Here is a 15948-nt window from a genome sequence, read left to right as displayed (position 1 = left end):
CTGCTTAATGGAGTTACGATGCACACCAAAGGCAAAACTAAAAGGCGACATGGGCCCCTCTCTCTGCAGGCATCCTCAGTGATACAGTGAATCAAGATGAAGCTAAACAATCCTAAAAATTGCACCAACTTATAAGGAGACCACCAACAGCAATAAAATCATGCGAAGTCTTGAGGGGAAGGACACTGCCTCATCTCCAAAAAGCAAACCCACCATCTCTAATATTCCTCCTCCCTGACAAAGGGAGAGGTACTAGTCAGATACTAATAAAGGGAGCTGAGGAGATTATATTTGAATCAGACTTAAGATTGAATTTTTACACTGGAGTGAAATTAGTTTGGCTTTGCTTTGTGTTTTTAATAACTGAAAACGATGAGAAAGTTGTGGAATGTGACCAAGAAACTGTCTTGGGAGACTCTCTACAAAGTGCTATTGGGAATTGTGATTGGAGGAAAAACAAACATTATTGTATTACTATCTACTAAGTAGAATGTACTCAATAATACTGGTTATACTAACATGTTGACTTTCCAAAGCAGGCTGGGAGGGGTGCAGTCTTCATAATAGTAGACAATGGAAAAAACAACAACAACAAAACCAAAGTGAAATATAGGGCTTATGAAAGCATATTTCAAAATAAGTTTAAAACTATATTCATATTTGATTGCATTACATAAGTTGAAGACACAAACTTATCTATATCTTTCCCAAAAGGAGACATTTTTAGTACTATAAACCTTGGCTGTGTATATGAGCTTAGTTTTCAAAGCACTGTTTCATACTTTTACTTATGAGCAAGAGAACAAACTCGCATTTCATATCCACCGTGTACACGACATAATCTAGACCACAGAAAATGTTCAGACAGTGATTTTCAAATTAATCTATCACTTCCTACCTACTTCTGCCCTTTGCTATTATATATAACAATATTTTGGTCATTAATCCATATTAATTGAAGATCAGAGAAGGTGGATAAATTATTTTTACAACCTATATGTATTATTTTGTAATTCAGAAAAATTAAACTTTAAAAAGAATTAGCATTTTATTCAATGTCTCCCTCTTCATAGCAACTCATGCTTTAATTTGCATAAGCTCAGTACCCACACACAGAATCTACAAATGCTGAGCATCTGTTGGTTTTGCCAGTGGTGCTTCCATTCTCCTTCTTCTGTAAACAGCATCTCTGTTTTCCTTTGAGGAACTTCCCAAACTCCATTTCATATACTCTTTTTTGGGTTTTTTTGTTTTGTTTTTGTTTTTGTTTTTGAGATGGAGCCTCACCCTGTCACCCAGGCTGGAATGCAGTGGCATGAGCTCAGCTCACTGCCACCTCCACCTCCCAGGTTCAAGTGATTCTCATGCCTCAGCCTCCGAGTGGCTGGGATTATAGGTGTGCACCACTAAGACCAGCTAATTTTTGTATTTTTTTAGTAGAGATGGGGTTTCACCATGTTGGCCAGGCTGGTCTCGAACTCCTGACCCCAGTGATCCACCCACCTCGGTCTCCCAAAGTGCTGAGATAACAGGCGTAAGCCACCGCACCCAGCCAGTTTCATATAGTCTTGATAGAATAGTCAATCTCCTGCCCACGAGGGTGGGCACAAAATCTAAGCAAGACCACTTAAACCGTAACCTTTCTTCTCAGTATTTGAACCCTAAGCAGTAACAAGAATGTACAAATAGTAGAACTAATTTTTCCCAGTAGTGATACTGAAGGTGTCCATTACTTTCAAAACCTTGGATACCAAAGCTGCAAGTTTCTATATCTCTGAAGCATGATTTTTTTCTTCAGACTGAGTTTTAAATCTGTGAGCTACCTGATATATTTATAACAAATTCCACTTTCCATCCTCCACTTCACTCTTAAGTTAGAGTTGGTTTCTGATTGTTTAAGACCAAATCACACAAAAACCTTTGGGATAGGACATGACCCATCTACTGTCCTTCTTCTAGATTCTATCTCTTTACTTTCCTAATAGTTTACAGAACTGTTCAACATTTCAACATCCATTTCCTTCAATTTAAGCTCTCTCTAGTCAATATCCTCAACTCACTTGTCCTTGGTCTTTCTACTTAATTGTTTGCCTAATAAAAAAAACTGACATCTCCACTCCCAGCCCTGGGGGCTGCTGGAGAAAACCTGACAGTCATTAGGATTGGTGTCTCAATTCATTTTCAGTTTCTATTCTCAGTTAGGTTTTCCATAGTGATCAGAAGCCTTTCTGGTTTCCTGATCATTTCACTTCTCATTCTCCACAGGATTTTCAGAATTCTCTTCAATCTCCTTAATCTCCAACTAGATCACTCCTTTTCAGCAATGTTTGCACAAAGTAAGTAAAAGCCATGGGATGGAAATTCACTTTTCTTGCGGCCAAAAGACTCTCAAACCAAGTTGTATTCAAGCCATTCTTCTCTCCCACTCTGAATTTAAGTGGGAATGCAGTCTTCTCTTGCACTTAAGACTAATCCTCAGAATTGTGCACCAGACCCTATCCCTTTCTTCCTTCTGAGAGAAGTGGCTTTATCAATTATTCTATCTCTTCTGTATCTTTAACCTCACTGTCTAGATTGGCTCCAAGGCAATTACAGGTAAATATGATGAATGCCATCCTTTTTCATCAAAAACTCCTGAAGGAGTCTCCTTTTAGCTACTGCTTTATTATTTTTTTCTCATTCTCTACTAAATTACAGTAGTATCTACTCAGCATGTAAAGGATGGTGATAGAGACAAGGAGGCAGCCAAGGGTCCCCCGGCAAAATCTCACCTTCAAGACTAAAACAGTCTGAGGTTGAAAAACTGGACTGCCAGTCCCAGTGAGAGACAGGACTAGCTGGATTTCCTAGGCTGACTAAGAATCACTAAGCCTAGCTGAGAAGGTGACTGCATCCACCTTTAAACACGGGGCTTGCAGCATAGCCCACACCCAACCAGTCAGAGAGCTCACTAAAATGCTAATTAGGCAAAACAGGAGGTAAATAAATAGCCAATCATCTATTGCCTAAGAGCATAGCGGCAGGGACAGGATCAGGATATAAACCCAGGCATTTGAGCCGGCTAGGGCAATCCCCTTTGGGTCCCCTCCCTTATATGGGAGCTCTGTTTTCACTCTATTTCACTCCATTAAATCTTGCAACTACACTCTTCTGGTCCATGTTTTGTTGCAGCTCGAGTTGAGCTTTCACTCGCCATCCACCACTGCTGTTTGACTCTGTCGCAGACCCACCGCTGACTTCCATCCCTCCAGATCCAGCAGGGTGTCCGCTGTGCTCCTGATCCAGCGAGGCGCCCACTGCTACTCCCCATCAGGCTAAAGGCTTGCCATTGTTCCTGCACAGCTAAGTGCCTGAGTTCATCCTAATCGAGCTGAACACTAGTCACTGGGTTCCATGGTTCTCTTAAGTGACCCACAGTTTCTAATAGAGCTATAACACTCACCGCATAGACCAAGATTCCATTCCTTGGAAATCATGAGGTCAAGAACCCCAGGTCAGAGAACATGAGGCTTGCCACCATCTTGGAAGTGGCCCGCCACCATCTTGGGAGCTCTGGGAGCACTCCCCGCCCCTCCCCACCCGCCACCCCATAACACCAGAGACTCTCTGACTGGCCTGTGCACTGGGAGGATGGAGTGGATCCTTAGGACAAGGAGTGTGGTCTCTCCTGTTCCTGGGTGGTAACCTGGGATTCAATCAGTGAGGTGGAGAGCCTGTTGGCAAGACCCAGTTAATTCCATTCCTCACCCTTCTGTGTGTCTGGGAGCCTAATCTTTCCTGGTTGTGTGACAAGAACCAATATTTTTCCTACAACACTGGGGCACAGGAAAAGGGGGAGTGGGAGCAGTGTGTAAGCAAAGCCCACCTGATACAGGGTTCAGAAGGCACCACACAAAGGCCAGTCCGGCATGGAGAGGTCCAGCCTGCATCGGGTGAGGACACATCCACTAGAGGGGCAGTCTGAAACAGGGTGGCAGAGCCTAGGTAGGGAAAGAGGGCATCCACATTCAAGGCAGGATGACAGTGGAAACAGGAGATTGATCACATGCAGGGGGCATTGATCAAATAAGTCAATATGACAAGGCCAGTAGAAGCCTGGTTTCTCAGTGTCAAAAAGGTTACCTGTATGGAAAGGGAGAAAATTAGAACAAACCCTGAGGTGTCAGATTAGAATTTATGGTATCACTATACACTCATGGTTTTACAGATAGAGACAGAGAGACAGACAGAAATATAGATGCAATTTTCAACTGTGTGTCTATACATCCGTGTGTGTGTGTGTGTGTGTATATGTATATGTATGTGTGTGTATATGTATATGTATGTGTATATATATATATGATAGCTCTCTCTACTGGGGACAGCCTGAAAGTACCACACTCTCAAAGCAAGGTGTATACCTAGTGCTCCTTCAAAGACTCAGGGCTAACTTGGAGAAATGGCTGATTCCAGGGCTAGGCAGGGGAATTACAAGATGAGCTTGTTAAGTACAAGAAGTACAGGAGAAGTATAAGATGAGCTTGTTTCATGTGCCAGAAAAAAAGAAGGTAGTTGAAATATGATGGAGATATGTCATAAGCTACTTTGAAGGGATTTCTACTAGCTAAATTGGGCACAATTTGAAGATCAAGATAAATAATAAATTAAGGCTCATATTAATCAATGGTCATATAAATAAACAAACAAATAGAAAGTTTGATAAGAAATGGGATACTTGCAAAGTTTCAAAAACTTACCATACAAAATACTTACAAATTCCCTAAGGTCAGGGTGGGGAACCAAGTAGTTGAGAATTCGGACAGACACATCCTTATTCAAATGATCATTAGTAATGAGACAAACCAAAATTGTACATTATCTGATAGGAATCAGTGAGGAGAAAACAGCATCACTTTTGAAGTGTCCCTATCAAAATAGAATCATTCAGACTTTTTCAGCTGAACCCCAACACATAGTGACCATTTGCTCAACTCTCTCAAGAATGGCATATAATTAATGCCATCCTAAATGTATTTTTCAAACTTAATTATTTCATCCAATACATGCTGTGGTAGTTAACTGTGTCTGTCAACTTGACTGGGCCCCGGGATGCCCAGATATCTAGCTAAAGGTTATCTGGTTATGTCTGTGAGGGTGTTTCTGGAAGAGACTGGCATTTGGATTGGTGGACTGAGTAAAGCAGATGGGCCTCCCCAGTGTAGGTGGGCATTATGTAATCCCCTGAGGGCCTGAAGAGAACAAAAAGATGGAGGATGTTTCGATCTGCTTTCTGATTGTTCGCACTGGTATGTGGATCTATTTCTCTCCTTAGCACTCCTGAATCTTAAGACTTGTTCTGAACTCAGACTTGTATTAGGTTGGTGCAAAACTAATTTTGATTTTTGCCATTACTTTTAATTAAAAGTAAATTAGTTTTACTAATGAGTTTTGCACCAACCTAATACTAAATTACACCACAAGCTTCCTGGATTTCCAGTTTGCAGACAGCAGATCATGCGACTTCTCAGCCTCCATAACGTCATGAGCCATTTATTTGTTATTTTTTAATAAATAAATTAATTCCGTTTTTTCTGGAGAACTCACTAATACAGATTTCTAAGGGTGTTAAGGCTTAATTCTCACCCAGAACCATGGCTGAAAAAAAAAAAAAAAACAGGTTGAATTGTACACAGAGGTACAATCTACAAAATATCTGGTCTTCAAAAGGGTCAAGATCATCAAAGACCAGGAAAGGGTTATATTGCTGCTCCCAACAGAGGGAGACTAAAAAGGCCTGAAAACTATATGTAACAGGTGATTCTAACCTGGATCCTTTTGCCCTAAAGGAGAGTACTGAGACAACAGACAAAACTTGATTGGGATTTGAGTATTACATGGTAGTAACGTCTAACGTTAATGACTTGATTTCCATGGTTGTACTATGGCTGTGAAGGCATAGTCTTTACTGGCAGTGAGGCATCATACTGGCAACTTACTTTCAAATGGTCCAGGAAAAAAAGTCTTCTGTACTGTACCTGCAAATTTTCTGTACATTTTGTATTGTTTCAAAATTTTAAAAATACAAAACTGAAATTCATCATCCTCCTCCTTCCCCATGTTCCACATCTCAGTGAGGAACTCCACCATTTAGCAAGTTGCCTAGGCCAACCAGTGTCATCCTTGATTCCTCTTACCTCTAACATTCAATTAACACCCTTCCTCTATATCCATATTCAATTACACACCAAGATCTGATTATTTTACCTAATTATTTCATTATTTTAAAAAATAATTTTAGGCTAGGCATGGTGGTTCACGCCTGTAATCTCAGCACTTTGGGAGACCAAGGAGGGCAGATGACGAGGTCAGGAGTTCGAGACCAGCCTGTCCAACATGGAGAAACCCTGTCTCTACTAAAAATTCAAAATTAGCCAGGCGCAGTAGTGTGTGCCTGTAATCCCAGCTATTCGGAAGGCTAAGGCAGGAGACTCACCTAAACCCAGAAGGCAGAGGTCACAGTGAGCCAAGAAAACACCACTGCACTCCAGCGTAGGCAACAGAACAAGACTCCATCTTGGAAAAAAAATAAAAATTAAAAAATTGAAATAATAATAATTTTAAAAATTAAAAAATGTATATAAGATTGTTTTGAAATCATATATATTTTAGTGACCAGGGTTTTGCATACCTGACTACTGAATTTATCAAACTTATGAATAAAGAAGTGCCTCTACACAGAAATGTTTTTAGAGATTTTAATTTCTAAGAGGGACATCATGTGTGTGTTTGTGTGTGTGTGTGCGCATATATATATATATATATATATATAATATATATTTATATATAATAAAATATTCAGTAATCAAGACCTTTGAAATAAACCTTTCTATTATCTAGATGCAAATTGTTCAGAATACTTTAAACGTCAGCTATATAAGCTATATACTATGTTAAAAACACAGATAAACAATATTACAAATTTCAATTAGCTTCCTCTCAGGTATTTTGCTTTTTGCTGTGGCACACAATTGCACTTTTCCTTAGGTCCAATTAAAAGCAGGCTGAAAGATTCCTTGTTCATCAGTTTTAAATAATGTATCAAGTATAATATAAGCAGAAAAATGCTAAAAGATAATATATGTTTTTTGTGTGTTTGTTTTTTGAGACGGAGTTTTGCTCTTGTTCCTCAGGCTGGAGTGCAATGGCGCGATCTCGGCTCACCACAACCTCTGAGCCCTTGGCTCAAGCGATTCTCCTGCCTCAGCCTCCTGAGTAGCTGAGATTACAGGCATGTGCCACCATGCCCAGCTAATTTTGTATTTTTAGTAGAGACAGAGTTTCTCCATGTTGGTCAGCCTGGTCTCAAACTCCTGACCTCAGGTGATCTGGCCACCTCGGCCTCCCAAAGTGCTGGGATTACAGGCATAAGCCACAGCCCAATATATGTATTTTTAATATTGCTTTTTAACCATAAAACTTTACTTTAGCCTAAGCTAGTAATCCTTATTTACTTTAACTGAAATCAGATACTTACTTCACAATACTGACCCTGTGGCAATCAGCATACATTTATAAAAATGATACTTTGAATCTAAGTATAATCTAATTCATCAGTCCCCTGGTTTTCATGTGGTTATCCAGAAAAACTACTCATCAGTGTCTACAATGATACAATGAAAAATTTCTTAAAGATAACATTCCACTATCAATCTATCACATATCAATGAACATTTATTGAGTGCATATGTGACAGGCACTATGCTACATGCTGGAGATATGAAAATGTTTGACATTTGGGCACTAGATAAGACAAGGAAAGTGCCCTTGAGGGGCTTGGAATATTATGGAAGAGATAATATGTACAAACTATGTATAAAATTGTTAAGGAATAGAATTTTAAAAGGTGCTGTGAACACAAAACAGAAACATATAATCCAAACTAAGGGAGGGGAGGATGGTTACAGAAGCCTTCTCAGAAGAGGCCATATCTTATTGATAAATAGTGCTATAGTACTTGCTTGCACTATAGCCTAATGATCAAAAACAAAGGTTCAAATCCTACCACCACCATTTACTAGCTGTTTCAGTTTGGGCACATTACTTAATCCCCTTAAGCCTGTTTTCTTCTCTATAAAATGGGTATAACAGTATTTACCTCATAGAACTCTTACAAGGACCAAACAGGATAATGAGTGAAAAGCACAGTGCCTGCCATAAAATAGGCCATTATTGCAGCTGTTAACAATATGATGTGATCTCTCTCTCGCATGCATACACACCCCAGTCAACAAATAACCTCATGGATTTTGGACTTCTTAGCCAATGTATCCATGTCCTATACACCTATAAAGGAAAAAAACTGCTTCACTCCACCACCACTTGCCGCTCCTCCCACTCCTCTCATCATCTGTTATCAGCCAAGCTTCCTAATCCCCTGAAAAGTTTTCTTGACTTCCTGTCATTATCAGACATGCCTGCCTCATGTTCACTGTTTAATGCGAGCCTAACCACCTGAGGTGTGTCTGGACTATCTAGTAAGACTGTCTTCTCATCCCTCTCTGTTCCCACATCCACCAGGAGACATCATTGTCTGCCCTTCACTCTCATACTGCTCCCCGATGGGACTTCCTTAATGATGTTTTGGTAATTTTTATGCAGTCCACTAAACTACCTTTGCAGTTATTTGCCACCACTATCTCTTAACTACTGGCCAACATTTTATTTCATTTGGGGTGACCAGAAAATTTTAAATAACTCAAATTATATGCAAATGAACATATGACAACAAAAACATTTACAAAGTAAAATCAAGAATCACTGCAGAGACAGACCAAAATAAAAAAGCAAAGTATTTAGAACACAGAATCACTAGGGCTTGTGAAAATGAGAAAGGTTACTACTATAAATAGAATTAACAGTATCACCTTCTGTTTTTTCCCATATTATCTTCTTAAGCATCAAGAATCTATGTTACAATCGGCCAGCCATGGTGGCTCACGTCTGTAATCCCAGTACTTTGGGGAGGCCTGGACAGGCAGGTCACTTGAGGTCAGGAGTTCAAGGGCAGCTTGGTCAACATGGTGAAACCCATCTCTACTAAAAATACAAAAAATTAGCTGGGCATGGTGGCAGGCGCCTGTAATCCCAGCTACTCGGGAGGCTGAGGCAGGAGACTCTCTTGAACCTGGGCAGCAGAGGTTGTGGTGAGCCAAGACCACCTGCACTCCAGCCTGGGCCACAGGGACAGAATGAGATGAGACTTTGTCTCAAAAAACAAAACCTATGTTACAGTCTTTCCCTGCAACAATCTCCCACTGGGCACTTGTCCATGAAGGGACTCAGTCTTAAAGGTTCTCTTCTTCTTCATTCATTGGCAGAAAGACCCAAAAGACAAGCAAGGCTCAGCCCAGTATTCTTATATGTTAACTTTTCTGAAGGCTTCTTCCAAGTTTTGCCAAAGCAGACCCAAATAATAGCAAAATAATAAATACAAAAATAAAGCTAAAAGACTTCTTTCTAATCAAATGGTCCACCAGTACAAATAAAGTATTCCTTATTTCTAACTGTAAAAGATGATTTGGACATTAGAACTATTAGATAAAATGGTATCTACTCTAGCTTTCAAATTTTGTTTTTAACCCATACCTTACCAAAAAAAGTATTAGTTTTTTATTATTTTAATGAGCCCTTCCTTTAGAACTTCCAAAAATATTTAGGCTTTACTAAACATTACTCCCTCTTTCTGAAGACCAGGACTGAATAAATTATTTTCATCTGTAAATTATTCATGATTTAATTCTGTTCCTCACTTTGGATACTTTGTTATATGCATCTTTACAATAGCATGCATATCCCTATGCTCACAAATTCCTACATATGTGTTTCAAAGTCCAAACTAATAAAGCATTAAATTCCTTTCTATTGCATTGTCTTCAGCAAAATAATTTGACATTTATACATAGCTACAAAATATAATGTCAATTTTGAGCAAGAAATTTCAGTTGCCTCATGTTTCCACTAAAATGTATTGGTTTACGTACTTTATACCTGAACCAAAAAGACATTTGTGTTACAAAAACAATAAATATAAAACCAATGGCCGGGCCGGGCCGGGCCCGGTGACTCACGCCTGTAATCCCAGCTCTTTGGGAGGCCGAGACAGTGAATCACCTGAGGTCAGGAGTTCGAGATCAGCTTGGCCAACATGGCAAAACCCCGTCTCCACTAAAAATACAAAAATTAGTCGGGCATGGTGTGGGGTGCCTGTAATCTCAGCTATTCGGGAGGCTGAGGCAGGAGAATCGCTTGGACCTAGGAGGTGGAGGCTGCAGTGAGCCAAGATCGCACCACTGCGCTCCAGCCTGAGTGACACAGCGAGACTCTGCCTCAAAAAAAAAAAAAAAGAAAGAAATTGCTGATCATCAAGGAAATTTGCTAGGTCATAAATTAAATGTGTGATTTTAAGGTTTAGCTGTCACCTAACCTATTTCCTGACCCTGAAACAAAATACTTAGAATTCTGAGGATAGCGAGTTCTCAGCAAATAAACTAAAATTGTCCCTCCTCCGTAAGGAGGAGAAAGCTGTAAAGCTTTCCCTTGGCAAACACGTCCTTTATCACACCTACTTCTTCTTCTTTTTTTTTTTTTTTTGATATGGAGTCTCACTCTGTCGCCCACGGTGGCATGTGGTGGCACGATCTCAGCTCATTGCAACCTCCTCCACCCACCAGGCTCAAGCAGTTCTCCTTGCCTCAGCCTCCCAAGTAACTGAGATTACAGGCACCTGCCACCACGCCCAGCTAATTTTGTATTTTAAGTAGAGACGGGGTTTCACCATGTTGCTCAGGCTGGTCTCAAACTCCTGACCTCAAGTGATCTGCCCACCTCAGCTTCCCAAAGTGCTGGGATTACAGTCACGAGCCACCTCACCCGGCCTTTTTTAAAACTTTAATTTTAAGTTTAGGGGTACAAGTGCAGGTTTGTTACATAGGTAAACTTATGTCATGGGGGTTTGTTGTACAGACTAATTCATCACCCAAGTATTAAGCTTAGTATCAATTAGTTGTTTTTCCTGATCCTCTCCTGTCTTCCACCCTCTGAAAGGCCCAGTGTGTGTTGTTCTCCTCTGTGTGTCCATGTGTTCTCATAATTTGGCTCCCACTTACAAGTGAGAACATGCAGTATTTTGTTTTCTGTTTCTGTGTTAGTTTGCTAAGGATAATGGCCTCCAGCATCATCCATGTCCCTGTAAAGGACATGATCTCATTCCTTTTTATGGCTGCATAGTATTCCATGGTTTATTTGTACCACATTTTCTTTATCCAGTCTATCACTGATGGGCATTTGGGTTGATTCCATGTCTTTGTTATTGTGAATAGTGCTGCAATAGCTACTTCTTCGAGTAAAAGTCCCTAACACTAGGAAAGACAGTAACATAAAAACTGAGCTGATTAAGGATGGGCGAGAAGCAAAAATTCTCTCTTACAATTTAAAAATCATAACATAAAGATAATAATTAATAGTACATAAAACTAACTTTAGGTGGCGAACTGTTGGAAAAATATTCCATTAAGCAGTACTGAGAAGTTAGTGGCAGTAAATAACAAGTTTTGGGGTTTAAAAAATCATTTATAATAGTGATCCCCTTCATCAACACAGAAAATGTGGATACTTAGAAGGGCAATATGTCCAGGTAAGGTATTGAATATTAAATTCCAGCTAGCTATATGTAAGTTTGATATTTAAAAGCTGGGAACTGGTTCCCTTCTGTTGTACTTTACCACTAAAACTCAATATCCATCAAGAAAACATTTTTTTATAAAAGACAAAAATGGCCAGGTGTGGCGGCTCACACCTGTAATCTTACCACTTTGGGAGGCCAAGGTGGGCGGATCACCTGAGGTCCAGAGTTTGATACCCCCCTGACCAACATGGTGAAACCCTGTCTCTACTAAAAATATGAAAATTAGCCAGGTGTGGTGACCTGTAGTCCCAGCTACTCAGGAGGCTGAGGCAGGAGAATCGCTTGAACCCAGGAGGTGGAGGTTAGAGTGAAACAAGATCACGCCACTGCAAGAAGATAAGAAAATAACAGATGTTGGCAGGCTGTGGAGAAAAGGGAATGCTTATATACTGTTGGTGGGAATATAAATTAGTTCAGCCACTGTGGAAAGCAGTTTGGAGATTTCTCAATTAACTAAAAATTGAACTACCATTCGACCTGGCAATCCCATTACTGGGTATATACCCAAAGGAAAAGAAATTGTTCTACCAAAAGACTCATGCACTTGTATATTCATTACAGCAGTATTCACAATAGCAAAGATATGGAATCAACCTAGATGCCTACCAATGATGGACTGGATAAAGAAAATGTGGTACATATATACCATGGAATACTATGCAGCCATAAAAAAAGAATGAAATCATGTCCTCTGCGGCAACATGGGTGAAGCTGGAATCCATTATCTTAAGTGAATTAACACAGCAACATAAAGCCAAATACTGCATGTTCTCACTTACAAGTGGGAGCTAAACACCGGATACATATGGACATAAAGAGAGGAACAACAGACACTAGGGACTATTGCAGCAGGAGTAGGAAGGGTTGAAAAACTACCCATTGGGTATTGTGCTCACTACCTGGGTTATCAGATCAATCATACCCCAAACCACAGCATCACGCAGTATACACATGTAACAATCCTGCACATGTACCCCTGAATCTAAAATGAAAGTTAAAATATAAATAAATAAGAAAATAAAAACAAAAATAGAATGGGTTCTCAGGTTGCTTAAAGGCAGGGGGTTGACTTAATGACTTTAATGGGTCTCTTCAGCCCTTTCATCTCTGGGAGAGTAAAATTTTTCAAAGTAGATATGCTATATAAGCTACATATGCTATATAAAATTATCAAAATGTTGTCCAGGAATGGTGGCCCACACCTGTAATCCCAGCACTTTTGGAGGCCAAGGTAGGCAGATCACTTGAGGCCAGGAGTTCAAGACCAGCCTGGCCAACGTGGCAAAACCCTGTCTCTACTAAAAATACAAAAATGAGCAGAGTGTGGTGACACACGCCTGTAATCCCAGGTTGAATCCAGGAGGCAGAGGTTTCAGTGAGCCAAGATTGTACCACTGCACTCCAGCTGCACAACAGAGCTGTCTCAAAATAAAATAGTCAAATGTTTGAAAAACATTTTTTTTTTTATTTTTTTTGAGACAGGGTCTCACTCTGTCACCTAGACTGGAGTGAAATGGCACGAGCTCAGCTAACTGCAGACTCAACCTTCCAGGCTCAAGTGATCCTCCTACCTCAGCCTCCTGAATAGTTGGGACTACAGGCGCATGCCACCATGCCTGGCTAATTTTTGTATTTTTTGTAGAGACAGGGTCTTGCTATGCTGCCCAGACTGGTCTCAAACCAGTGGACTCAAGCAATCCTCCCACCTTAGCCTCTCAAGTTCTGGGATTACAGGCATGAGCTACCACACTCAGCCAGAAAATATTTTATTATAGCAAGTAAAATTTTATCCTCATTATACAAAGTTGTGCATAGTCAAAAGTCAAAATTTATAAAATAGTTCAGAAAAGAAATTTAGCATTCCTAATTCTTTCTGTAGACCAGACGCCATTTGAGCTTAGATGAATAAACCTTACCAATTCATCTTCTACATGATAATATGCACTGTCATAGCTTAACTGGCAATGCTTTTCTTTAGTTGTACATCTAGATGAAAATACACCAAAATGTTAACAGTGGTGTCTCTGAATGGACAGACAGTAGAATTATGGGTGATTTTCTTTTAATCAAGAAACAAAATATAACAGATTAAATGGTGTTCACATAACACAAATTACACTATTTATTAATGAAGGAGAACAGAATCCAAATTTGATGGTAATTTTCATCACAAAATCCATAACATATATAAAAGTCTATTAAGTATGAAGAATATAACAAACATAATATACATTATGTTTGTAATAGCTCTCAAATATAGAAAAAGAATACTACTCATTTTGCTAATAATAGCAAATCTTCTCTCCAGTCTGCATATCAAATTTGCTGCACCGTGAGAATATTAAAGAGTCAAGTCAGAGTTACAAAATCTTGAAATACAGAGTTAAGACCAAAGGGAAAAAAAAACCCCTTAGTTCCATAGCACTCAGCCTATCAGCTGCTAGTTAAAATAGATTAAGCATAGATTTCATATTTTTCTTTATGAAACAGATTCTGACTACTGGTAGGCTTTTTTTTTTTTTTTTTTTTTTACAACCAAACACCAAAACTTCCAGTTGAGATGGTTTCCTTTTTAAAAAAAAATAAAAATATTGAGCATGTTGATATAATATGCAAAAAACTCCAAACTTGGCAGTAATCTTGACATATCTCCTCAATATCATACACCTTGATAGCAATGATCATTTATCAGTCTTTGATAGAGTTCTTGAGATTGAGTTCAAACTTTAATATATTAAGGTGAAAGAGCCATTTGACTCAAAAGCCGAAAAGCAAATATGAAGAGATTCCTACTTAAGCTCTGAAGAAGCAATGAAAGGGGGATGGGAAGCTAGTTATTCAGTCTACTTGGAATTTTACTCAGTTGTGCCAACTGCATCTAGTGGAGGGATTAGAAAAAAGCAAAGGAGATAACATAGTAGTGAGATGTTATTCTGGGCACCAAAAGCACATGTAAGTGCACACTGGCAACAGTGAGACAAGCTAACAAAGGGGACAGAAGATGTACTTGACAAGAATATAGAGAGTTAGCAGATGAGTAGGCAGAGATAGCATATGAGACGTAGGCTGGGGAGCAGTAGGAAAGAGCCTTGGTGGTAAAGACAAATAGTTTAAATATAATACAAAATACAATAAGGGCCCAGTGAAGAAAGCTGAGAAACCCAAGATAATGTCTACAGTACAGCATTTCAAGCTGTCTAAGGAGTAGATATTTAGACAAAAAATCTGAAAGGGGGAAGTTATGAAAGCAACAAGAGAAAACATTCAAACTCTGGTCCAAGTGTTTTTGTTTTTCTTTTAAGAAATGAAAAGATAAAGAGAGACCAGGAGCGGGCAGCTCAGGTCTGTAATCCCAGCACTTTGGGAGGCCAAGGCGGGCGGATATCTTGAGGCCAGGAATTCGAGACCAGCCTGGCCAACATAGTGAAACCGTCTTACTAAAAATACAAAAATTAGCTGGGGGTGGTGGTGTGTGCTTGTAATCCCAGCTGCTCTGGAGGCTAAGGCAAGAGAATCGCTTGAACCTGGGAGGTGGAGGCTGCAGAGAGCCAAGATTGTGCCACTGCACTCCAGCCCAGGTGACAGAGTTGAGGCTCCATCTCAAAAAATCAAAATGAAAATGGCAGCTGGTAAGAATTTCTTGGAAATTTGCCAGTTACCTAAGTATTTAAGAAGACACAGTAAAAAGAAAATTTTAAAAATAGCAAAATAAAGACAACCATTCAAAAGATCCTGAAAGCTTCAAACACAAAGAATAATGTACTATACAGTAACAGGAATGAAACATTTAATATTTTAAAACAATTTTCCAAACTACAGATAAATTTCTTAGAGTTCTGTTTTATTAAATGCAATTCTGGTGTATTTAATTCTTTTTTCTGAAATAAGTTATATTCTAATTAAATAAATTTTACTAAAAAAAAAAAATCTGAATTCAGCTATTGTTCACTAACCCTTAATAATTTTTAACATAAATGTAGACACAAATGTGCAATGAATTTATGTATTCATTGTGGACTACACTTTTAAATCCATTCCTTGCTCAGTGGTTTTTGAATGCTTATTAAATATTATTGACATTATGCTGAGGAAAAGCTGTCATTCTAGGAAATTCACCACTTCTACCACTAGGTGGAGAAAAAACACAAGTAGTATCTGTAATCAAAGCTAGTACAAGGCCCCAGGTACTTTACCTAGAATTTCCACCAGGTGTCAACCAAGAGGGG

This window comes from Piliocolobus tephrosceles, chromosome 4 (genome assembly GCF_002776525.5).
Source record: "Piliocolobus tephrosceles isolate RC106 chromosome 4, ASM277652v3, whole genome shotgun sequence".
Classification (NCBI taxonomy): domain Eukaryota; kingdom Metazoa; phylum Chordata; class Mammalia; order Primates; family Cercopithecidae; genus Piliocolobus; species Piliocolobus tephrosceles.
Note: the sequence above shows the minus strand (reverse complement) of the source record.